Below are 22,987 nucleotides of genomic sequence, written 5' to 3' on the forward strand. Positions count from 1 at the left end.
TCCACAGTGAGTTGCTTTCTACTCATTAGACTCCTCTGTTTAGAGCTGCCTCATGTCCATCAAAGGTGTCAGGCACGCAGATGTGTAAGTCTCCAATTTATGCAGTAATTACTAACTCTGTTTTGTCCAAGATGAGCAAATAGAAAAAAATCAGGCGCTAGTATAAACACTTCACAGTAGTTTAATTAAAATGCAAATATAAATAAAATGATCAGATATATGGCCATATATACCAGGGGAGAACAGCAATCTTTGCACATTGAACTATCTCTAACAAAGAGAGATTGTCTGAACAGATACAACTACATCGGAAAAAATGATTCAGTAACCATTGCTATATATGGATGAGGATATGCACATCAGTGTACACATTAAAAATCCGGTGGAGTGGAACCCATAAAGGAACAGGTAAAAGACAATGAATTGCAAAGGTATAAACAGCCTAAGGGAGGCTTAATGCAGAAAAACTGTAATTAATTTCTTTGGCATAAACGGGACTTCAAAGATATATCACAGTCATTCACTTATCTCCAGCCTGTGGAATAATGGGAAAATAAAACAAGTATCCCTCTTTGTGATGTATTGAAATGTCCCACTGTTGTTGCCAGTATAGCGATAGAATTGTTTCAAGTAAACCATTTTCTTTTATAATACAGTTTCAATCTGCATAGAGATGTATGCGGCAATGGAATGTGCTTCAAATCTGCATTATCTAGCGAGACTATATAGATGTATAGCGGTCACGCTGACAGGATATCACATATATAATGTCCAACTAAGCCAGTAGAAAAAGGTGTATGTCACCTGTTCACTTGTGCGGCTATACGATCCAGCCTGAATAGGGTAATCACCTGTATTGCACCATGCGAGGTGCGGTACGTAGCAAATCGAATACGCACTGTAAAAAATCCCCGCGGTCTTTTGGCCAATACGGACTTGAAAGCCTGGGTAAAAACTTCCTAGGTAAGAGCTTGACGCATTTCTCGGCAATAGCCGTTTCATCCGAAGCGGATTGAATCTGCAGAGATGCCGGAGGTGTTTAAATACTCCCACGAATATCCAATTACTCGTTTAATTGCATTCAGTCCCCAATAATCACCTGACTTATCCAGCTTGTATCTCCAGAATCCAAAAGATGGTACAAAATCTTCTATATTGTGCGTACTGTTATGTAATTGATCAATGGTCTCTGTCTATATGATATCTTAATAAAGTAACATTCATCATAATCAGTTGTTATACAGAAGCAGATGTATTTCTACAGCACCTTAGCTAAAAGATATACAGTGTATGCATTATACAATATATACTAGTGAAAATGGCCAATGTCCAATATGAAGTATGCTTGATGTATGAACGTTTCTGTATCTGTTATATGATGTATAAAGGGAAAATGATTGTATAAGGTACCCAATCAAAGACTGCACTTCTCACTTTCAATTAGAGTCTTGTCTGGTGAGAACTGTGACCACTGGGTCGGGTAATCTTAGAGTCTCCTAGCTCATATGAGGATTGAGAAAAGGGACGGCTAATAAACACGGTAAAAGTGTGATAAAGTCATTGATTTTGGCCAGGGTCCTCTGTGTTTTTAGTACCCATATGAAGCACCAGAAACCAGGGGATCTCTGTGTTTTTCTTGTACATTTTGCTGCTTTCCAACACTACTACCTCATGGACATGGAAATAGAGATTTGCCTGATAGTATTAGTTGCAGTTCTAGTTATAATTGGGGTTTTGTACATATTGTGGAAAACTCGCAGCGGTATTGAAGGCATAAGGGACTTTTAGGTAACCTATATGTTCCTTTTTTTCATGCAAATGGTGTAAATGTCTGCTGATTTTACAGAAAGAAAGGGTCTTCTTAAGTCCAGAATTGATAGCAGTCACAGATAGTAGCCTGCAAGGGGGTATATATTATAGATTTTACTCCGAACACAACTACAGAGATTTTACTGCTCTAATAGGTTGTCAAATTGAAAGGAAATACATTGATACACGGGTAGGAGAACATTGCGTGAACATTTTGGAAACCATCCCCAGAAATATATCTAGGAAGGGAGATTTTGTAATCTCCCTTCTCTCGCCCAAAGATTAAAAGACTTTTGCAGACCTTCGTCCCAGATACTGTCAAAGAAGCTGTTTTGCACGGACATCCACTACAAGGAGTCCACAGAACCGGACATCCACAATAAGGAGTCCACAGAACCGGACATCCGCTACAAGGAGTTCAAAGAAACTATATCAGAGTCCCTGCTTCGACTCAATAGAATACTGTCAATATGTGAAATATAAATAGTAAACAGATAAATGACAGCAACTCCCCCATAGACATGATATGGAAAATTTTAGGTAATAGGGGAGTAGAAGGTCTGCCGTAATTATTCAAAGGAGCGGGGATAGGTAAAAAAGGGACATGAGATCCCATAAGGATACAATAGATACACAAGTCATATCACTCTTTTTTATACAGAAACACAGACTCGAAGGTAAACTCCTAAATTGGTTGAAGGTCTCTGAACAAATCCTACTGGAACAAGAGACACAAGAAATAGAGGAAAGTTTCAATGCATTTGCCCTAAGTCAGCACTGTGACACTGAGGCACATCCCAGCACATCTGGTTCTAAAAATCAGACGAGGGAGAGGAGATGGAGATGCCCCAATTATGATTGTCAGTACTGTAATTCAGCAGAGGATCAGTTGTGTGTAATATGTGGCTCCCTATGGACAGTAACCTGTATACCCTGTTACACCACACAGCCACCCACAGGACCAAAGACAGACTTAAGGGGATATAAAGACAATGCAGGGAAAATAATACACATGACCAAGAAAAGTACCTGGAGGTGTAATTGTCCACAAATACATTTGTGGAGATATTCTGCCTGCACCATGTGTAAGGCAACAAAATTTGATATGGTACTAGCCCCGACAGCATCTCCGCCTTCATATGAAGGCACAGCTGTACAAAAGCTGCAAACACCCCCGGTTATGGGACTGTACCCTGTATACAGTCAGACCACACCAGGTAGACCTGCGGAAGGTGGTAACCAAGCGATCCCTGACCGGATGGTCAATTTGGTCACCCACTGATCAAATGCAATTAGCAAGAGATGTCCCTAACGTTGACAAAAACTCTATGGGATTTGCCAGATATATGGAACATTTACAGACATTTTATAATGCCACCTGGTTAGATCTAGACCAAATGACAAAGGTTACTGTGGGGAATTATACAGCAGCACAAATAGCTGAAACCCTAGCCCAGCATAATGCTGCAAATATACCTGTACCCACAGAAGCACAGAAAAAGGAAGATATTAGTGGTGAGTGGCGGATGGCAATATGCATGGTATTCTGTGAAGGGAAATTTAGGGATATGCCCTCACAAGATGTGCCACAGGGGAAAAATCAACCAGTGACAGAATATTTCACACAATGCCGAGAGAGACTTGAGGATTATGAGTTTGGACATGCCACTGCTAGGGATATACGCATAATCAAAAATGCATTTTTGGGAGGCTTAAATCCTGACCTTCTTAAGACTCTTAAAGTCAGTTGACCTGAATATGCAACTTTAACCCCTTATGTCTTACTGACAGTATTGAGATCCAGTGAGGAAGATAGGAAGGAGAAACAGGACAGAAAGAAGATGACACAGCCCATATATGTGGTAAAGCCTGTTGTTACACACACCCTAGGCATCCACAATTCAAGCCAAGACAGAGCAAAGAGACACCTGAGACCGCTAAGGTAAAATTAAGCCTCAGGTCCCAGGAATGTGTGAAAAAGGGACTGTGTTTTCATTGCCTTCATAAACAACACTTAAAAAGAGATTGTCCAAGTGCAGCTGAAATCAGAGCTGAACTCAAAGGGAAGGCAGCATAGGAACACGGCCACCAGAGTCACATACTCCCCAGTTAATCAGTCACTTCTGGTCCACAATGTACAGTACTGTTAAAAATAAGGGGACTATTGGAAACCACAGCACTATAAGATTCTGGGGCTGCCACTTCAGTTTTGCAATCTAAACAGGTACCACACAATTTAATCTCCTCCCCAGTGGTGCCAGCCACAGGGTTAGATGGAAAGATACAATTGCTACATAAGACAACACCCTTGCATGTACAAGTAAATGACGCTCTAGTAATAGACAAGCAGTTTTTGGTGTCTGACAGTTGCCCCATGAACCTACTAGGAGCTGATTTACTGTCAGCCCTTAATGCCACCATACAATATAAAAATGGGGAGGTAACTCTTATGCCTACACCAGGCAGCTTAGACCTCCTTGCCTTTGACATTTTTGATGTAAAACAAGAGGTAGATTTAAAGTTTATTTGTCAGCAGGTCCATCCTGGATGTAGGCCTTATGTCAGTACAAGCCATACAAATTAAACTGAAACCAGGGGCACAGCCAGTAAAAGTTAAACAAAACTGCCTAAGGCCTGATCCAACAGAAGCCATAAGTAAGCATATAGGGGACTACTTAAAAGCTGAGGTACTTAAAAAGAGTCTATCCAATTGCATTTCACTCTTTTTCCCAATCTAGAAGAAGTCTCTCAATACAGATGGGATGCCATATTTTAGGATGATACACGATCTAAGGGAGATCAACAAATGTATCATCATAAATTCGCCCATTGTGACAAACCACACACAATGTTGAACCAAATTTCCCCTACATCACAATGAGTCATGGTGATAGACCTTTCAAATGTTTTTTTCTCTGTCCCCATCACAGAAGACAATCAGCAGTATTTTGCATTTGCACATCAGGACAAACAATACATTTGGACAAGATTACCACAAGGTTGCGCTAGCAGTCCAAGTGAATACTCAGAAGCCATAGCACTTGTATTAAAAGACTGATTGCCATGCCACACCTCCACCGTAGTCATACAGTATGTGGATGATCTTTTACTTTGTGCAGATACTCACAATAACTCATAATTGCCTAATTGCCTACTCTCCCGAATTTCTGGGAGACCTCCCGGACTCCTGGGAGAGCAGGGCAACCTCCCGCATTCTACCCACTTCATAAGTGAAATGGATTGGATTGAGGCTTACAGTAGTGATTCACAGGGTCCTGGGGGCGTGGTCACATGGAATGCATCATTATGGCCCCGCCCCCTGCTAAAATAGGCTGAAAATGGTGATGGACAGCAGACGGTCGAGGCCTGATGATGCGGGCCACATGGCCACGCCCCCAGGAATCGTCAGCGAGATCTCCCCTCTCCCGGAGGGGAGATGTCAAAAGTTGGCAACTATGCACTAACTGTGTGCAAGACACAATCTCACTTTTGCAGTTTCTATATGGCAAAAACTGTAACGTTTCAAAAGACAAATTGCAGCCAGTTATACAGTAGGTAGAATTTTTAGGACACTGCATTTCACACCAGGCAAAGCATCTGACAGAACAGAGAAAAGAAGTTATACTAAAAGTCAATATACCACGAACATATAAAGAGTTAAGAGCATTTTTGGGCCTACTGACATATTGTAGAGAATGGATTCCAGCAGCATCCAGCAAACTGCAAACGTTATATGAGGTTTTGAAAGGACCAACACAGCAGGGTCCCATTACGCTCACAGAAACACAAAAACAGGTGTTTCAATAGTTAAAGCATGACATACTTAATGCCCCAGCACTGGCCTTGTTGGACTATGATAAGCCTTTCACATTAGTTTGTAATGAAGTCAGTGCACATACACAAGTGGTACTGACACAGATACATGGCCACAAACAGAGGCCACTTGAATACTACTCTGCACAATTAGACCAGATCATACAACCAGCACCTACTTGTGTTAAAGCAGTAGCTGCAGCTGCCGTAGTGCTAAGAAAAGTACAGATATTCTGCTAGGACACCCAGTAACCATAATGGTGCCACATGCAGTAACAGAAATTTTAAATCAAGCACAAACAAAACACCTTTCAGCAGCCAGACTTACCAAATATGAAGTAGCACTGCTAACTCATTTTAATGTTACACTTAAGCGGTACACAATGTTGAATCTTGCTACCTTATTGCCGCATGATTCAATAGATGGGAGGACCTGGACACATCAGGAAGGAACCCCTGGGGATCTGGAGGAATCCCAGTTTGAACATGAAGAAAAATTGCAAGCACAAAATTTTTCTGAACATGATTGTGTAGAGCTAATGAGACAAGAATGTTTGGTTGTATCTGACATTAAAGATACACAGCTACCAGATGCAGACATCACTCTTTTTGTAGATGGTTCACGCTACTATATATATGGAGTAGTGTTGCTCAGGCTCAGTTCCCCGAGAACCAAACACACCCAAACTTAGCAGATCCAAGTACCAAGCTGAGCCGACTCGGTGCTTTCGTGCACCCTCGGAATTGAAAACGAGGCAAAACATCATTGTTACGTTTTCAGATCTCGGATCTTGCGAGTTTTGGATTGAATAAGTACTGCCCTCCACGGCGATCCAGTGCCATTTCACAGAGGGACACAGAAGGGGTAGCACAGTTCTTGGTAGTCTCTCGTGCAGTTGGGCAGTGTCATAGGTAGAAAAGAAAGACGAGGGGTAGCAGTGTTCTCTAAAGTCTCCAGTGACATTCAGGAGAGCTTCATTGCTCCATTGCTAATTGTCATTGCTGAAATACAACTAATGGGCAATTTTTTTAGACCAGACCAAATGTCAAAATGTTGTGCAGGCTCATCTGCATCACCATGTGGTGCCCTGGGAAAGTTAAGTTTTTTTCCTAGCAGCAATTTCCAGAGAAACTGAAGGAGGAGACGTCATTGTGTCATGTACCACTTGAACTGTCACCTTGCTGACCAGAAGCTCATTGCATCTTTTGAGATCTGGGTCAGTTGGAAAGAAAGAAAAGACATAGCTCTTAAACCTATGATCAAGCACAGTTGCCAAAAATTAATGATCCGATTTCAAGATGTTGATAACTCTTGGATCCTGACGAAGCAAATAAATTACTTAATCTATAAGTCCAACATAATTACCAGAATTGCTTTGTTTCATTTCCTCCTTCAATTTCTCTGGCTACTTTTCAAAAAGTCTAATTAACTTGACTCAAGCTAACAGTGTCTGCACTTTCTTCACAGGTGACTACTTTGAGAGGTTTCAGTACCGTGCACAAAACGGAAAGTATTCTCCACTGCGCTGGACTAAAGTACATTGCCCCTAATCTTCTTACAGCTGCTGCATTCTCCTACATGCTGTTGCAGAATCCTGAAAATTACCCTAAATATCTCTGGACACAGACATCATCTCCTGCATGTCATTGTCATGTTTTAAAAAGTTCTGTACTACCAAGTTGATTGTGTATGCAAAATAAGGAATGTGATGGAATTCCCCCCACTGTAATGCTCTAACAATATTGGTAACGTTATCAGAAATCACATATCCTCAGGAGAGTCCAAGCAGGATAAGCCATGTTGCAATGACATCCCTTGGTTTTTCAAACAGGCTGTCACCTGTTTTACCTCTGACCTGCACCTTGTCTCGTCTCTGATAACTATCTCCCAATCTCCACTCTGAGCCATGCTTGCTCCTCTTGTTACAACTGTGCCCTCTTCCCTTTAGAATGCAAGCTCTCTAATGAGCAGGGTCCTCCATACCCTTTGTTTTCATGTCTCCATTCATTTTGTCTGCCTTCTCTGTTCTTGTTTTATGTATGTTCTTCTCTTCCCTACTGTACAGCACTGTGGTGCCTTGCAAAGATATGATAATAATGATGATAATAATAATAATAATATTAATAATAATAATAATAATATGCCTCTTAGTGATGCAGATGATATACAGAGTATCCTGCCTCTGAAAAATGTGACGTTCTTGGGTACATGCTGCTGCTGTCCCTGCTGGTGAGGGAAAATCACCAACCCAGTGAGATGTCACAATCATATAATCTTTAGTTTGACCAGTTCCACTTGTCCACATATCTGTGGTTAAGTGTACAGTGGGTAGAATGGCATTTTGTAGCCCAATAATTACATTTTTACGAACCTTCTGGTAGAGGTGAGGAATAGCTTTTCTAGTAAAATGGTGTTGTGATGGAATTTGGTAAATGGGACAGAAGACCTCAAATAACTGTCTAAAATCAGCTGCATTAATAGTGGATATTGGACGCAGATCTAATACTAGCATATTCACCATGGTGTCTGGTGCCGGTTTGCGACTGGTTGACAGCTTTCATACTTGCTTCCTCTTGCAAAGGATTGTTTAACAGTCAACTGTTGTAAACTACTAGTAGTCTTCTTCTTGGTCTGCTTCTGGGATGCAGATTCACCCCCAGCAGCAGCAGCAGCAGTGGGACTAACGCTCAAGAATTCTTCTGAGGAATCCAGGATAGTGGAGGAGTCATCTAGCCTTAGCAACTTGGATGCAGGACTAACTCCATTAGAGAAGGGAGGTAGCTGATGCTGGACTGCTTGTTGTTATTTTTTAGCATAAGTTTTTGATTTTCACAAAAGCTTTCCATGAACTCGCTTCAAATCGCGTAACATAGATGAGGATCCTAGATGGTTAAGGTCCCTACCTCTACTGACTGTGGCTTTACAATGCTACAAATGGCTAGACAACTGTTGTCAGGATTTGGATAAAAATAATTCCACACATAAGAGATGGATTTTTTGGTCTTATGCCCAGGCATGACAATGGCCTTCTTCTTATCACTGGCAAGAACTGCTGCAGTCTTTGTTTGAAAGAGTATGAAAATAATATTGTCAAAATTGACTGTGAATTACTTGTGCAGGATCGCAGGAGATCCAAAATAGGTTGAACTTGATGGACTGGTGTCTTTTTTCAACCTCATCAACTATGTTACTATATTACTATGTAAATTAGTGTTATTGAGGTTAATAATAGTGTAAGAGAAAAAAAAAGGCAAAATTATGTGATTTTAGCAAAAAAATAAGGATTTTTGAAAAAAAAAAAAAAAAATAGGGATCCAAAACCAAAACCAAAACACAAAGTTAATACAGATCCAAAACCAAAACCAGAACATGAGGGTCAGTGAACATCTCTTATATGGAGTCCCTTATACAGGGTGTGCTGTAACCACACACATAGAAATAGTGATTCAACAGACTCTACCGAGTCACATGTCAGCACAAGAAGCTGAACTAAAGGCCCTGACACTTGCATGCATATATGCAGAAGGGCAAAGAGTAAACATTTACACTGATTCAAGGTATTTGGAATTGCACATGACTATGGCCCTATATGGAAGAGCAGGGGCTTTATGGGTTCAGGAGCCAAACCAGTCAAGCATGCAGAACACATTAGGGCACTGTTCACTGCATTTCAGCTGCCCTCCAAACTGTCAGTGATGAAAGTGAAGGCACACACAGAGACACTACCCCCGAGGCTGAGGGAAATAGACTTGTAGATCAGGCTGCACGAGATGCCGCCATAGCCGCATTACCCCAAGGGTAATGGGGCTATGGCGCGCTAAAGCATGGAGCAATAGAAGTGCAAGGAGAATGGTGTAAAGGACGGCGCTTGTGTCTGCCAAAAGCACTTTATTCCATTATGGCCGATATAACACACGGAAAAGTGCATCTGGGGAAAGATGCAATGGTTGCACTCACTAGCAGGTTATGGATAGCACCAGGGTTTGTCCAAGCAGCACAGGCGTTAGTGGCAGAATGCTTAATCTGTGCATAGAATAACCCAGTTAAGTCTGTCCCAAATCCACAGAAAAGCACGTCCCAGACACTGTATCCCTTATACAGATAGACTTTATACAACTTCCTAAATGCTCAGGCTATGAGTATGTGCTTGTCTGTGTCAACCTCTTCGTTGGACAGAGCCGTGGGCATGCAGGAAGGCAAATGCTAAGACAGTAGCCAAGAAAATTATGAGTGAGATAATCTGCAGCTATGGGGTACCAGAGGTCATTGAAAGTGACAGAGGGACACACTTTACAGGGCAAGGATTCCAGGAACTGTTAAAAGACATGGGAATCATACCTGCCCTCCACAACCCCTACAGGCCCCAAAGTTTGGGATGTGTAGAGCGCCTTAATGGTACTCTGCATTTGAAAATACAGAAAATAATTGCTGAAACAGGGTTACCGTGGATTTCATGCCTACCCATTGCCCTGAACTCAGTAAGAAATATACCCAGGAAGGATACAGGGCTCACACCATATGAGACTCTGTTAGCACACAAGACAGGCTGCTATTTTCCACAGCAACTAGAGCATCACATGGTGAATTGCTGAATTATGTAACTCAACTAAATAAAATACATGGTCAAGTGTTTTCTTCCATTCCAGACCCTATCTTTGATACAGGAACCAGTAACCTGCAGCCTGGAGACTGGGTGGTTGTGAGAAAGCATGTCAGGAGAAATCTCAAACCCAGATACGAGGGTCCTTATCAAGTTCTATTAACAACTCCCACTTCAGCAAAACTCGAGGGGAAAGACACCTGAATTCACGCATCCCACTGCAAAATTGTTGCACAAGGGAAGTCAAGGGAATATCTTGCTTAGGGCCCCATGAGGTCTAAATCCGGCTCTGGGAAGAAGGCTTATAAGTGATTGCCTTTCGAGTACACAGGAATACATTTGTTAGGCTTACTGCACAGACAACGGTATTGATACCACATTAGGAGTTGAACATTTTAGTTTCTAAAGAATCAAGTCTTATGCATCACTACCGAGGTAGAAGGGAAATTAAGGGTGCCTCAAAGACAGAGGGAAAGTACCAGGACCTTTTCCACCCAAGGATTTGGAGGAAGGTAGGGCTATCTCTAGGAAACATTGTGGCATGTGTTACAGCAGGAACAGCCTATTCCCTTAAATAAATTAAAGATCTAGCACGACTGTTAGATAATGTTACAGAGATTTATGAAGAGAAATTCAGATGTGTGGGTAAAGAGTTGAAAATAATACATAAGCAGCTTGCACAGCTTCAAATGATTTTAGATTATCTCATAGCACAAAAAGGTGGATATTTCTTGACCCTTTTCACACACACAGGATCTGTCTGTGCACCTATTTTACTGATAATAGCACTGCAGATCCGGAAGATGTTATTATACAACATATGGATGAGATTAGTGAGTTTAAGAAGAAGTTTTCTGAGGAGCATGCAAAGCCATGGTGGGAATTATATATTAATGGCCTATCCTGGCTCAATCCCACCAATTGGTTTGAAAGGTTAGGTGAATGGATATCTGGTATATTATCACTAAATGCAAAAGAATTATCTTATTATTATTATTATTTTATATCATAGTGAAACTTGTAATATGGTTGATAAGGAAGTTACTAAGACTTAAATGTTGTTCTTTTAAGAAACAAATGACAACGTTGAAATCTGCAGAGACTCTCATGATCGCAGATATATGTGAAGATCTGTCATCTGAGCAAACTAGCAAATTCTGGATGCTGCAGCTAGCAGAAGGATCATCTAGATGTACCATCTGTTAGAAACTACTGAAACCAACTGAGAAAAGAACATGCAGTGGATGCAAGACGTTTGTCGACTCATTGACCATCTATTAATATCAGCTAGGCAAGGGATCATGGACTTGCTATTTGGTGGAAGATGGGTTGTTCTATGTATCCAGTTTTAGGCATCCCTATTCTATTAGAAGGGTGTATGTGTATAAGTACTCATTGAAAGCGACAGCAAGAATGTGATCTCTGATAGGTAGTATTAGGGCAAATAATGAATAAAAAGATGGGGAAGGAGAAATGTGATTCTGCTAAGCTGATGCCATCTTGTTGCCTTTCAGTCATTTTGTTCTTTTATAGTTTAAAGACAGTTTAAATGCAGCTAGTTTGTCGAAGTTATTCATTAGTATCTTGTTGTTTGCAAGAAGCTGTGCCCATGATCTTGGATACAGCAGACAGGAGATAAATCACCAACCCCCCCTTGGGAGAATTCCTGTGAGAATGAAGCAAGGTTTGTGTGAAGAAAACATGCACAATGAGTGGTTAAAACATTTTGAGGCGTAGTTTGCTGAAATACGTAAATTTGTATAATCAGAGTGCTAAAAAATATGAACTTGTAAACAATAAAGCAGAGAATATTGAAAACTCAGAACTTGTAGTGTTTCTTATTCTCTCCAGCTGATGAGCTCATAAACAGGTAACCTGACACTTACAGGTGAAATGACTGATTGTATCCAACAGTGTGTAACTGCATTGGGGGAGAAACAGGCAGGATCTTTTTGGCACGCTGTTATGATTCTTTTCAAAAAATAATTCCTTATAATTATAGCCACGGAGCCAGAAATGTGATAAAAACATTAAACTGTTTATTGCAGCAAAAACACAGTTCAGGTAGAAAATAAAGAGAGGCCAGTTCAGGCTTGATGAATCAACAGACATCCAGGTATAGCAAAAATAGCAGATAAATGATAATGAGAATACAGCAGGTAACTTAGCTGAAGCCAGATGACAGCAAAAGCCAGGAGTTCTCAGGAAATATAAGTTAGTGGTGTGTGACAGACATCAGGTAGGTTTTCAGGAGATAAGGTACAGGTGAGTAGCAGGAGCTGTCTTAAACAAGGCTATCCAAAGAAAAAACAAATAACAAAGCAGGTAGTTCAGGGACATCAATTACCAGCAAAGGATACTGGAACTGTCAGGCATATATAAGACACAGTCAGGTGTGGATGACTAATTAGCTGTGATAGTTAACCACTGGTAGTGGGAAAGGCAGAACAGCAGCACCTCTTGAGGATCATAGGTACTGCAGGGTAATATAAACACAGAGACACAAGGCAGATCAAAATATTATCCCCCACCCCAATTACAGGAGCGGATTCCAGATGCTCCAAAAAAAGGTTTTTTTAGGCATTTCTCTTCTTCTGCTTTCTCTTCTTCTGGGATTTTCTAGGAGACATAATTGAGCCCTTCTCCAATGGAGTGCAGACAAAGCCCAATTCTTTGAAAACACAAGGAAAATTGTCAAGTTCATCCACTAAGTCTCTAGAAGTATCAAGTTCAGTCTCAGAGTATGAGTCCCAACCTAAAGTCGGAACAGGACGATTTATTTTATGACAAGATGGTGATACACCAATGAAGCCGGCAACTAAGGTTTGTATCTGTTTTTAATGATGCTGACGGGGAACAGGTTTTTCCTTATTGTTCTCTTCATTTTTAGAAGATATAGATTGAGCAATGGAAGCAACATGCATAGAAGATTTGTGAATAAACTCAGGAACAGATACAGTGTTTGGAATGAAAACAGGATAGCTCTGACCAGGAGATTTGACTGTAGATGGAGTGTATTTCTGATAATTTCTGATGGCATTAATAAAGTCCATGGTATTTTGAGTAATGGGGTAATTGGAATTAAGTAATGAGAAGGCCCATGTGTCAGGCGCCGTCTCCGCACTGACACTTGGTGCAGGAGACGGACGCCTGCACCTTCTCAGCAACCACGTCCTGTTGCCTAGCACCAGGACGCTATCTCTGCTCACCTGTCTGCAGCCAGCATGTCTTACCGCCAAAATCTCCCTAACCCAATCAGGAGGCACCTTAGGGTATATAAAGCAGCCTCTGACACTTGTCTAGTGCCAGAGAATTTGGTCTTCAGCCTTGCTCCAGCGTTTGTTCCTGTGTTGCTGTTATTTGGATTCTGACCCGGCTTGTTCCTGACTTCTCCTTTGGTTCCTGATTCTTAGAGTGATATTTGGTATTTACCCGGCTTCCTGACCATTCGTCTGCTTCTGATTTGGCTATATCTGTTTCTCTGGTTTTACCCGGCTTGCTGACTACTCTTCCATCCTGCTTCCTGGTGGGCAGTCACCGCTGCCACAATTGTTACCTCGCCAGCTGACTGACACTGAGGGCCGCGACCTGCACGTCCCTTGCAGCAAAGTTCATACCTCCTTGCGGGGGTTCCTGGTGAAAACCAGGGGCGTGTTAGACTCCGCACCTCAGTACTCCGTAGCGCCAACTGCTAGCAGGTATCATCAATTCCACCTAGTGATTCTGACACCATGTTTGTGGCTACCCTTTGGAACTCATGATTATTAATCCCACTTGATTAACTTGGTCAGCAAAGTAATCTGGAGATTCTTGGAACAGTTTGATACAAAGTTCAAGTACTGTAGTCAATTGTTTGAGGTCACCGTCAAAGAAGACTGAAGAAGTGTCTGATGATTCAGAATAGGTTTCTGGGCGCTCTGGCTCAATAGCAGACTCTGGAGAGTCCCTGACTGGGATGACAGAGCAGGAGTCCCCCAGCTGGGACGGCAAGCTGGGCACACCACTCAGACTGCACAGCAGAAGCCTGTGAGAAGCCTCAGAGGAGACAGCACTTTGAGAAGCCTCAGAGCAGACAGCACTGTGAGAAGCCTCAGAGCAGACAGCACTGTGAGAAGCCTCAGAGCAGACAGTACCAAGTGGCAACTCGGGTTGAACCACATGGAGTGGCAACTTGGGCTCAACTGCATGGAGTGGCAACTCGGACTAAACCACATGAAGTGGCAATGTATCTGGAGCAGACTGAATGGATAGGGCCCCCTCTGGAACAGGCTGTAAGAGCAGCGCCCCCTCTGGAACAGGCTGTAAGGGCATCACCCCCTCTGGAACAGGATGTAAGGGCATCACCCCCTCTGGAACAGGCTGTAAGGGCAGCGCCCTCTCTGGAATGGACTCTAAGGGCAGCGCCCTCTCTGGAACAGACTCTAAGGGCAGTGTCCCCTCTGGAATAGACTCTAAGGGCAGCGCCCTCTCGGGAACAGACTCTAAGGGCAGCGCCCCCTCGGAAGCAGGCTGTAAGGGTAGCGCCTTCTCGGAAGCAGGCTATATCTCTAAAATGGAGACAGAAATTTGCTACTCGAACTGGAGACAAAAGCTGAAGACTTGGGACCGTAAACAGAGGCTGGAGGCTCAAGATCGGAGACAGTGGCTAGAGACTCAGCACTGGAGACAATGGCAGGAGAATCCGCACTGGACACAATGGCAGGAGACTCTGCACTGGAGACCGAGGCTGGCACCTTGGAACTGGATGGCAACTTGAAACTGGATAGCAAACAGGAACTGGAAGCAGAGGATGGCACCTTGTCACGGGCACTAGGAGTTCTTCCCAGGATTCACCAGTTGATAATGCTTACCAGAGGGGCGGGGTTTACACTGCGGTCCTCTGGCAGTAGGGTGAACAGTAGGAACGTATATAACAGCAGATGGAGAGAGAATGCCAATGGAATAGATGAGAGTCAGTGACTTGCAGCTATACTGGTAGGAGAGTCAGCGACTTGAAGCTGTACTGGTAGGAGAGTAGAGTGGACGTGAACAGGTGAAGGAGGGTAATGGGAGAGTCAGTGGTCTTCGGATAGCAAGTTGTACCACTGCTGTGAAGGAAGACTTGTCCAGGTGCAGGTAGGTAGCGGGAGAGTCAGTGGTCTGCGTATAGCAAGTTGTACCACTGTTGTGAAGGGAAGACTTGTCCAGGTGCAGGTAGGTAGCGGGAGAGTCAAAGGTCTGCGTATAGCAAGTTGTACCACTGCTGTGAAGGGAAGACTTGTCCAGGTGCAGGTAGGTAGCGGGAGAGTCAGTGGTCTGCGTATAGCAAGTTGTACCACTGCTGTGAAGGGAAGACTTGTCCGGGTGTAGGTAGGTAGCGGGAGAGTCAGTGGTCTGCGTATAGCAAGTTGTACCACTGCTGTGATGAGGTGAGGACTTGTCCAGGTGCGGATAAGTGGAGGAGTGATAAGAGTCTATTACTGTATAACTACAATTGGAGAGCAGAGGAGCTAGTCCCAAACAGATATGCAGCGTTACAGCTAATAGTCTATAGCGGGTATGTATACCGCTGCTGAGTAGAGAGGCTTGTCCAAAGCGGATATGTAGGATAACAACTGATAGTCAATAACAAGTATGCATATCGCTGCTGAGTAGGAAAGTTTGTTCAAACAGATATGCAGCTCAACGGCTAATAGTCTATAGCGGGTATGGATACCGCTGCTGAGTAGAGAAGCTTGTCCAAAGCGGATATGCAGGATAACAGCTGATAGTCAATAACAAGTATGCATACCGCTGCTGAGTAGAGAAGCTTGTCCAACGAGGATATGCAGGCACAGCAGGAGAGCTGAGAGACTGTAGCAGGTATGGGAACCGCAGGTGAGCAGAGCAGGTAATCCAGCAGACAGCTGAAGACACGAGCAGGACACAGGAGTCAGTAGCGGGTATGGGAACAGCCGATGAGCAGAGCAGGTAATCCAGCAGGAAACTGAAGATACGAGCAGGACACAGGAGACACCTTTAGAGACTCACAGGGAATGAGACTCAAGATCAGGCAACGATACCATGGCCACAGGTGCCTTAAATTGGGAGAGGTGATTGATCCACCAATTAGGTTAAAAGCAAGGTCATAAGAGTTCATGGATGCTGCGCATGCGCAGTCCATCCAGATGGCGGACGGCCGCGGCTCAGGACAGGCGCCGGCAGGGAGGTTAGAGAACCACGCACCAGCGCAGAGGCACTCACGGTCCGGTGAGTGACACACCTCAGAGCTGGAGGCAGAGGATGGCACCTCAGAGCTGGATGCAGAGGATGGCACCTCAGGACATGCAATAGAGACTGGCGCCTTGAGACAGACAGCTGAAACTGGCACCTCTGGACTGGTGGCCGAAACTGGCACCTCGAGACAAGTGGTTAGATCTAGCGCCACAGGACAGGCGGCTAGAACTGTGCCTCAGGACAGACAGCCGGAACTGATGGGCTAGGCCTCATCCCAGGGAGCAGAACAGGTTGATATGTAGAAACAGGATGTGAAGCGCAAACAAATCCAGAATTAGAAGGAGAATGAACAGGAGATTGTTCTTACACTGTCGCGGTCTGCGGAGTCGACAGTCTTGTAAAAAGTGTACATTACTGGCACCTTAAAGACATAATTTGTTAGTCCTCCTGCGTTGCCGCTCCTCTTTGGTCAGATGGAGGCATGGACCACCTGCTACCCTGGAGTTTGTTACACAGTAGATCTTACTTAAATGCAAATTTGTAATAGCATTATAAGAGGTGCTCTTTGCACGGATTCTTCAGCAGACAAAGTTGGTTGAGGCAAATCAACAGTATTTGAATTGTGAGAAACAAAGTCTGACATATTCCTGAGTGGGTCTGAAAGTAAACCAAAACACTGAGCCAGCTGTGAACGTAACAAAATTATATCTGTTTGTAGAATCTGTAGAACAGGCAATTCAGTCATTTGTAAGGCAGACATGTTGCAGGAGAAAACAAATGGAAACAATTGTAGTAAGAGTCCCAGAAATAAAAATCTGAAGCATAATCTTTCACACGGCTCCAAAGCTGTTTTTTAGGCAGGTCATTCTGTTATGACTCTTTTCAAAATTCCTTATAATTATAGCCATGAAGCCAGAAATGTGATATAAACATTAAACTGTTTATTGCAGCAAAAACACAGTCCAGGTGCAAAATAAAGAAAGACTATTTCAGGCTTGAAATATCAACAGACTTCCAGGTATAGCAAAAATAACAGATAAATGATAATGAGAATACAGCAGGTAATTTAGCTGAAGCCGGATGACAGCAATAGCCAGGAGTTCTCAGGTATTATAAGTTAGTGGTGTGTCCAGGCATGGGACAGACATCAGGTAACTTTCCAGGAGATAAGGTACAGGTGAGCATCAGGAGCTGGCTAAAACAAGGATATCCACAGAAACAACAAATAATAAAGCAGGTGGTCCAGGGACAAACAAACATAGCAGGCTCAGGAACATCAATGACCAACAAAGGATACTGGAATAGGTGGACATATATAAGACACAGTCAGGTGTGGATGATTAGCTAGCTTTACCAGTTAACCCCTGGTAGTGGAAAAGGCAGAACTGCAGCACCTCTGGAGGATCACAGGTACTGCAGGGTAATATAAGCACAGAGACACAAGGCAGATCATAACACATGCCGGTTGATTCTGTTCATTTATTTTTTATTTGTGGGATAATAAGGTTTAATTGGTTAAATCAGTAAAACATCCTTTATTAAAGATAAAAACACCCCCCACACTCTCGTATTTCTCACCTAATCCCTAGGGGGGAATTATCTTCTTTCTTGCAGTTTGTAAATCCCTTTGGAAAAAGAAAAATATAATATGTATCAGTGTACTGTAGCTCATTTTTTCTGGGCCCAGTTCCTTTAAGGAATTCAGTTCTGTGCTGAGCAGGCTAGGGATGGTTGGCATTATGTCAGGAGGACCCTATACTGTGGGTTTCCCAGTTATAGTGTCACCAGCTCAGCCTGCCATAGCCTTGTGTTGGTAGCAACCTTTTTAAGGGAACCCCAAGCTGTTCATCCTGAAATTGCTGCTTCTAGCCAATACTGTGAGGTATGGTAGCACTTTTAGGGAAACTTGCTGTCTTGTTACATATGTATTTTCTTCCTTTATTTTTCAACATTAAGGGGCCAGTCATCATCATCAACTTGATGACGATGACTGGCATCTCTACCTCTTGATGATATGCTCAAAACTTATCATATGCTTCAGACGTAATTTCATGCAGCAGATACATTTTACTTATCACACATATCTTATGTACATGCAGCTCTGTGTACACACATAAATGCTTATTAATGCTTTTAATGCCTGCTTCTTTTTAGTTAAATAGTCAATAGTAAGATGCAATTGTACAGTTAACATTGCATAATAAATTACTGTTACGTGACCAAGGGATATGAGTTACGGGATTAAACAAAGAGCCTTGATATCCACATTTTACCATACGCATGTTTCATTGAGATAATATATAATTTGTTTTCCATAGAGGTATGTGCCATACATGACTTTTAATGACTGGTGTTGAAGGATTTTGAGGGTTTTTCCAATTTTTGACTATGAGGCTTTTGGCAGACACTAGAAAATGGGACATCAGATTTTTGAGTGCTAGTTTTATAACATCTGCGTTTTTTACAGAAGAGGCATTCAACTCTATATGAGGCCTACATTGTTGAATATACTTATCAGTCATACCAACCAGTTGGAGTGAAAGTTTTAACATGTTAATCTTTTCAAAAAAATTTATTTGTCACAAACTTGATTGGTTCAACAAAAGGGAACGGCAGTTTACAAATGCCCTCCATCATTTGCCATTGACAGTCAGTGCTGGTTTTTCTTTACTCATTCAGTCTGTCAAATATAGCCAAACTAGAATTGCATTTAGTTGGATGATCACATATGAGGCAATGTTGTGGCAAATTGTTTTGTCTTTGTAATGTGGAATTTCTTGCATAATATGTTTTTTTTTTTTAAATCTTTTAATTTGATTTTTTGAGACACATACAAAACAGAAAATACAACAGATCAAACAATATACAGATAAGACATCTTAGAAATGTAATGCTTCCCAGTTTACAATTGCAAATCACAGAGGAAATAAAACTGTTATAGTGCTTTTCACAGTAATCCGATTAGTCCAATTTCCAAGATATACATGAAAGTATTTTGGTAGAATAAGAAAAATGGTTCACCACAAAAAAGAATGATATAGTACAATTCCAGACCATTACACGGACTGGGTCATCCAGCCTAAACTCCTCTCCCCAACCTCCCCAACCTCCATAACACATCTTAATCAGAGTATACCAAATCATCAGAGCAAGCTCGATATCTAGATGAATAGCACCTGGACCAAATTTTTGGAAATTTTGATTTAGCATTTCTACTTGTTTCTGCTTGTGTACATCTATCTTTCATGCTGCACCAACTGGCATTAACCAGCGACCTCCACTTATGAAAGTCCGGAGGGTCAGGTGCTAACCAAACCCTGGAAATCACCACCTTAGCGACTGTCATTAGATTGAAAATATATATAGCAGCATATTTATTCAATAAATCTTCTAGAGAAATGCCAAATAAGCAACACTTAGGATTCATGAATGGAGCAAGTGAAACAGTATTAAGAACACAATCCGAAACCATTCACCAAAATGCATTTACAATAGGACACTCCCATAACGTGCCAAAAATCAGCAGACCGTGCATAACATTTTGGACAGGATGAGTCAGCTCTCCGTTCCATTTTACTAAGGTATACTCTATGCAGCACATATAGATGTATCTGTTGATAGCGAAGACACTATGTGGCCCTGCAGAGACTTTTAAGCATATGAGACCACTCTTCATCTAATAATAAACCTAAGTCCACTTTCCACTTGGCTTTCAATGAATCCAAGTCATTCGGAGCAAGTGAACTGTTAAGGTTTGAATAGAGTTGGGATATTGTGTTCCTCGTACCTACATTTTGCAGGAGAATTTTGAGGGGCGAAGCCTGAATTTGTGGGGGGAGGCAGAAAACTGCGTGGTAAGAGAGTGCCTTAGTTGAAGATAGTAAAATGCTGAGTTAGGTATTTCCCTTTCCTGCGTTAGTTGTGCAAAGAATTTCAAGGAGCCCGATTGATACAACTGACCAATATTCATTATACCATATTTCCGCCATATGTTATAATCTCTTAGTTTATTAAGTCCAGGGAAGGCGGGATTATGCCACAGAGGAGTACAAGGGTCATAACCTTGGCCTGCCATTATATTATGCGAGATACGCCAAATCTCCACAGCCTGCTTAACTATTGGGGCCACCAGAGTCTGTCATTTTCCCATCAGCAATATCCCTAGGTAATAGAAGTGTATTTCCAGAAGCATATGACTCCGCCTGCTCTCCCAGAAAACCCAACAAATCTAAAGGGATTTGATTTCCCACCCAACCAATTAGGTGTGTAAGTTTAGCTGCGTAATATAAGCTCAGGTTTGAAAGGGCTAACCCTCCATCAGCCTTAGATCTACGTAATGCAGCTAAACAAATACAGGCCCTACCCTCTCCCCATATAAACGAAAAGATGAGTTTATCTATCTTATGAAATATCGCCCTTGGAAGGTATAGTAGAGAGTGCTGGAGAATATATATAGGAATTTTGGTTGCACAATCATTTTAAAAAAATTGATCTTTCCTGTGACCGTAAGGGGGAGTTTCTTCCACGTATGAGATTTTGCTTTAAAATATTCAACAACCAGGTTAATGTTAAGGGACAAAAACTCACATTAAAGCTTAGATATCCAAATCCTGAGGTATTTAAAACATTTGCTCCATTTAAGAGAATATCTATTTTCGCTGTCAGAGGGGATTACACCATGAAGTGGAAAAATATAAGATTTACCCCAGTTAATCAATAGGCCCAAAAAATATCCAAGGTAATTAACTACCTCTAATAGGTTATCAAGGGAGGCGTTAGAATCAGAAAGAAACAGCAACATGTCATCAGCATAAAGAGCTATAGTATCTTGTGTTTTCCCAACTGGAAGCCCAACTATTTGTGGATGGTCTCTAATTAAACAGGCTAAGGGCTCTATGGCCAACGCAAATAGTGTCGGAGACAAGGGAGAATCCTGCCTTTTCCCCATCTCTAATTTAAAAGATGGGGATGTATGTCCATTTACCATAACCCTTGCCGCTCAGAATAGAACAGCCTAATTAATTTAATAAACACTTCTCCCAGCCCAAATCTACATAGCACTTATCATAGATACTCCCACTCAACCGAGTCGAAGGCCCTGGCAGCATCCAAAGACACCACCACCGCTCCCTCCTCAGTCGAGTGAGGCAATTGAATATGAGTATAAAGTCGTCTAAAATATGAAATGGTGGATTTCCCTGGCATGAATTCTGCCTATTTGGGATGTACAATCTCCGAAATAACCAAATTTAATCTGGAGGCAAGAATTTTAGCCAACATTTTAACATATGTACAGAGGAGCGAAATGGGTCTATAGGACTCAGTATAAAGAGGATCCTTCCCAGGCTTCGGCAAGACCATTATCAGCGCCTCCGACATCGAAGAAGGTAGAGAACCCAAATCCAATAAACTGTTAAACACATATAATAAATGTGGGACAAAAAAATCTCTTCCAAACTGGTCATTAGGTCCACCCCAATACCCATTGCATCCAACCAATATGGGTTTAACTTCCAGAATCTCACCCCTCTATCCCCTGTCAGTTCTATACACATGAGGATTGGGGAGTGATCTGAAATACCCCTAGAAAGGTATTCAATAACAGTAACATATGGCAAAAAAGATAGGGAGGTCAAATCTCCAATGGTTCGGTTGTCTGTGGGAGCCCTCCATACGGAGGAACTCTCCTTTTACCTAATTACCTGTCCCTCTGCTCCGTTGATTCTGGGGTATCCTTGGCTTCGCAGTCATAATCCCCTTATTGACTGGAAAAGAGGGGAAATTATCCGTTGGAGTCCCAGGTGCTCTACATCTTGCTTGACCCTGCCTCTCAGAATCCTACAGCCTAGTCCAGAATTGTTGCCAGCACCCTACCAGGACCTCAGTGATGTATTCTGCAAAAAGAAAGCTGATTCACTTCCACCACAACGAGAATATGACTGCGCAATTGATCTAGTACCAGGTTCCAAGTTGCCCAAAGGGTGTTTATATTCCTTATCCATCCCTGAGACTCAGGCCATGGAACAATACGTAGAGGAAAACCTGAAGAAAGGATTCATTCGCCCTTCTAAATCTCCCGTAGGTGCAGGTTGCTTTTTCGTTTCTAAAAAAGATGGCAGCCTTAGGCCTTGCATCGATTTCCGTGGACTGAATAACATCACTATTAAGAACATATATCCCTTACCATTGATTTCTGTTCTATTCGATCAACTGAAAACAGACACTATATTTTCGAAGATTGACCTCCGAGGGGCCTACAATCTTATCTGAATCAAGAAGGGGGATGAGTGGAAGACTGCCTTCAATACTCAGTCGGGACATTACGAGTATCTCGTAATGCCATTTGGTTTTTGCCATGTTCCGGCAGTCTTTCAGGAGCCGATCAATGATGTATTGCGAGAGTTCCTGGGGAAAACAGTCGTTGTTTATTTGGATGACATATTAATCTATTCCGAATCCTTATCTCAGCATCGTCAGCATGTCCGCCAGGTTTTATTGAAATTGCGGGAACATCACCTGTACGCAATACGGGAGAAATGCGAATTCAAGGTGTCCACAGTGGCATTCCT

This window comes from Mixophyes fleayi, chromosome 4, assembly GCF_038048845.1.
Source record: "Mixophyes fleayi isolate aMixFle1 chromosome 4, aMixFle1.hap1, whole genome shotgun sequence".
Taxonomy (NCBI): Eukaryota; Metazoa; Chordata; class Amphibia; order Anura; family Limnodynastidae; genus Mixophyes; species Mixophyes fleayi.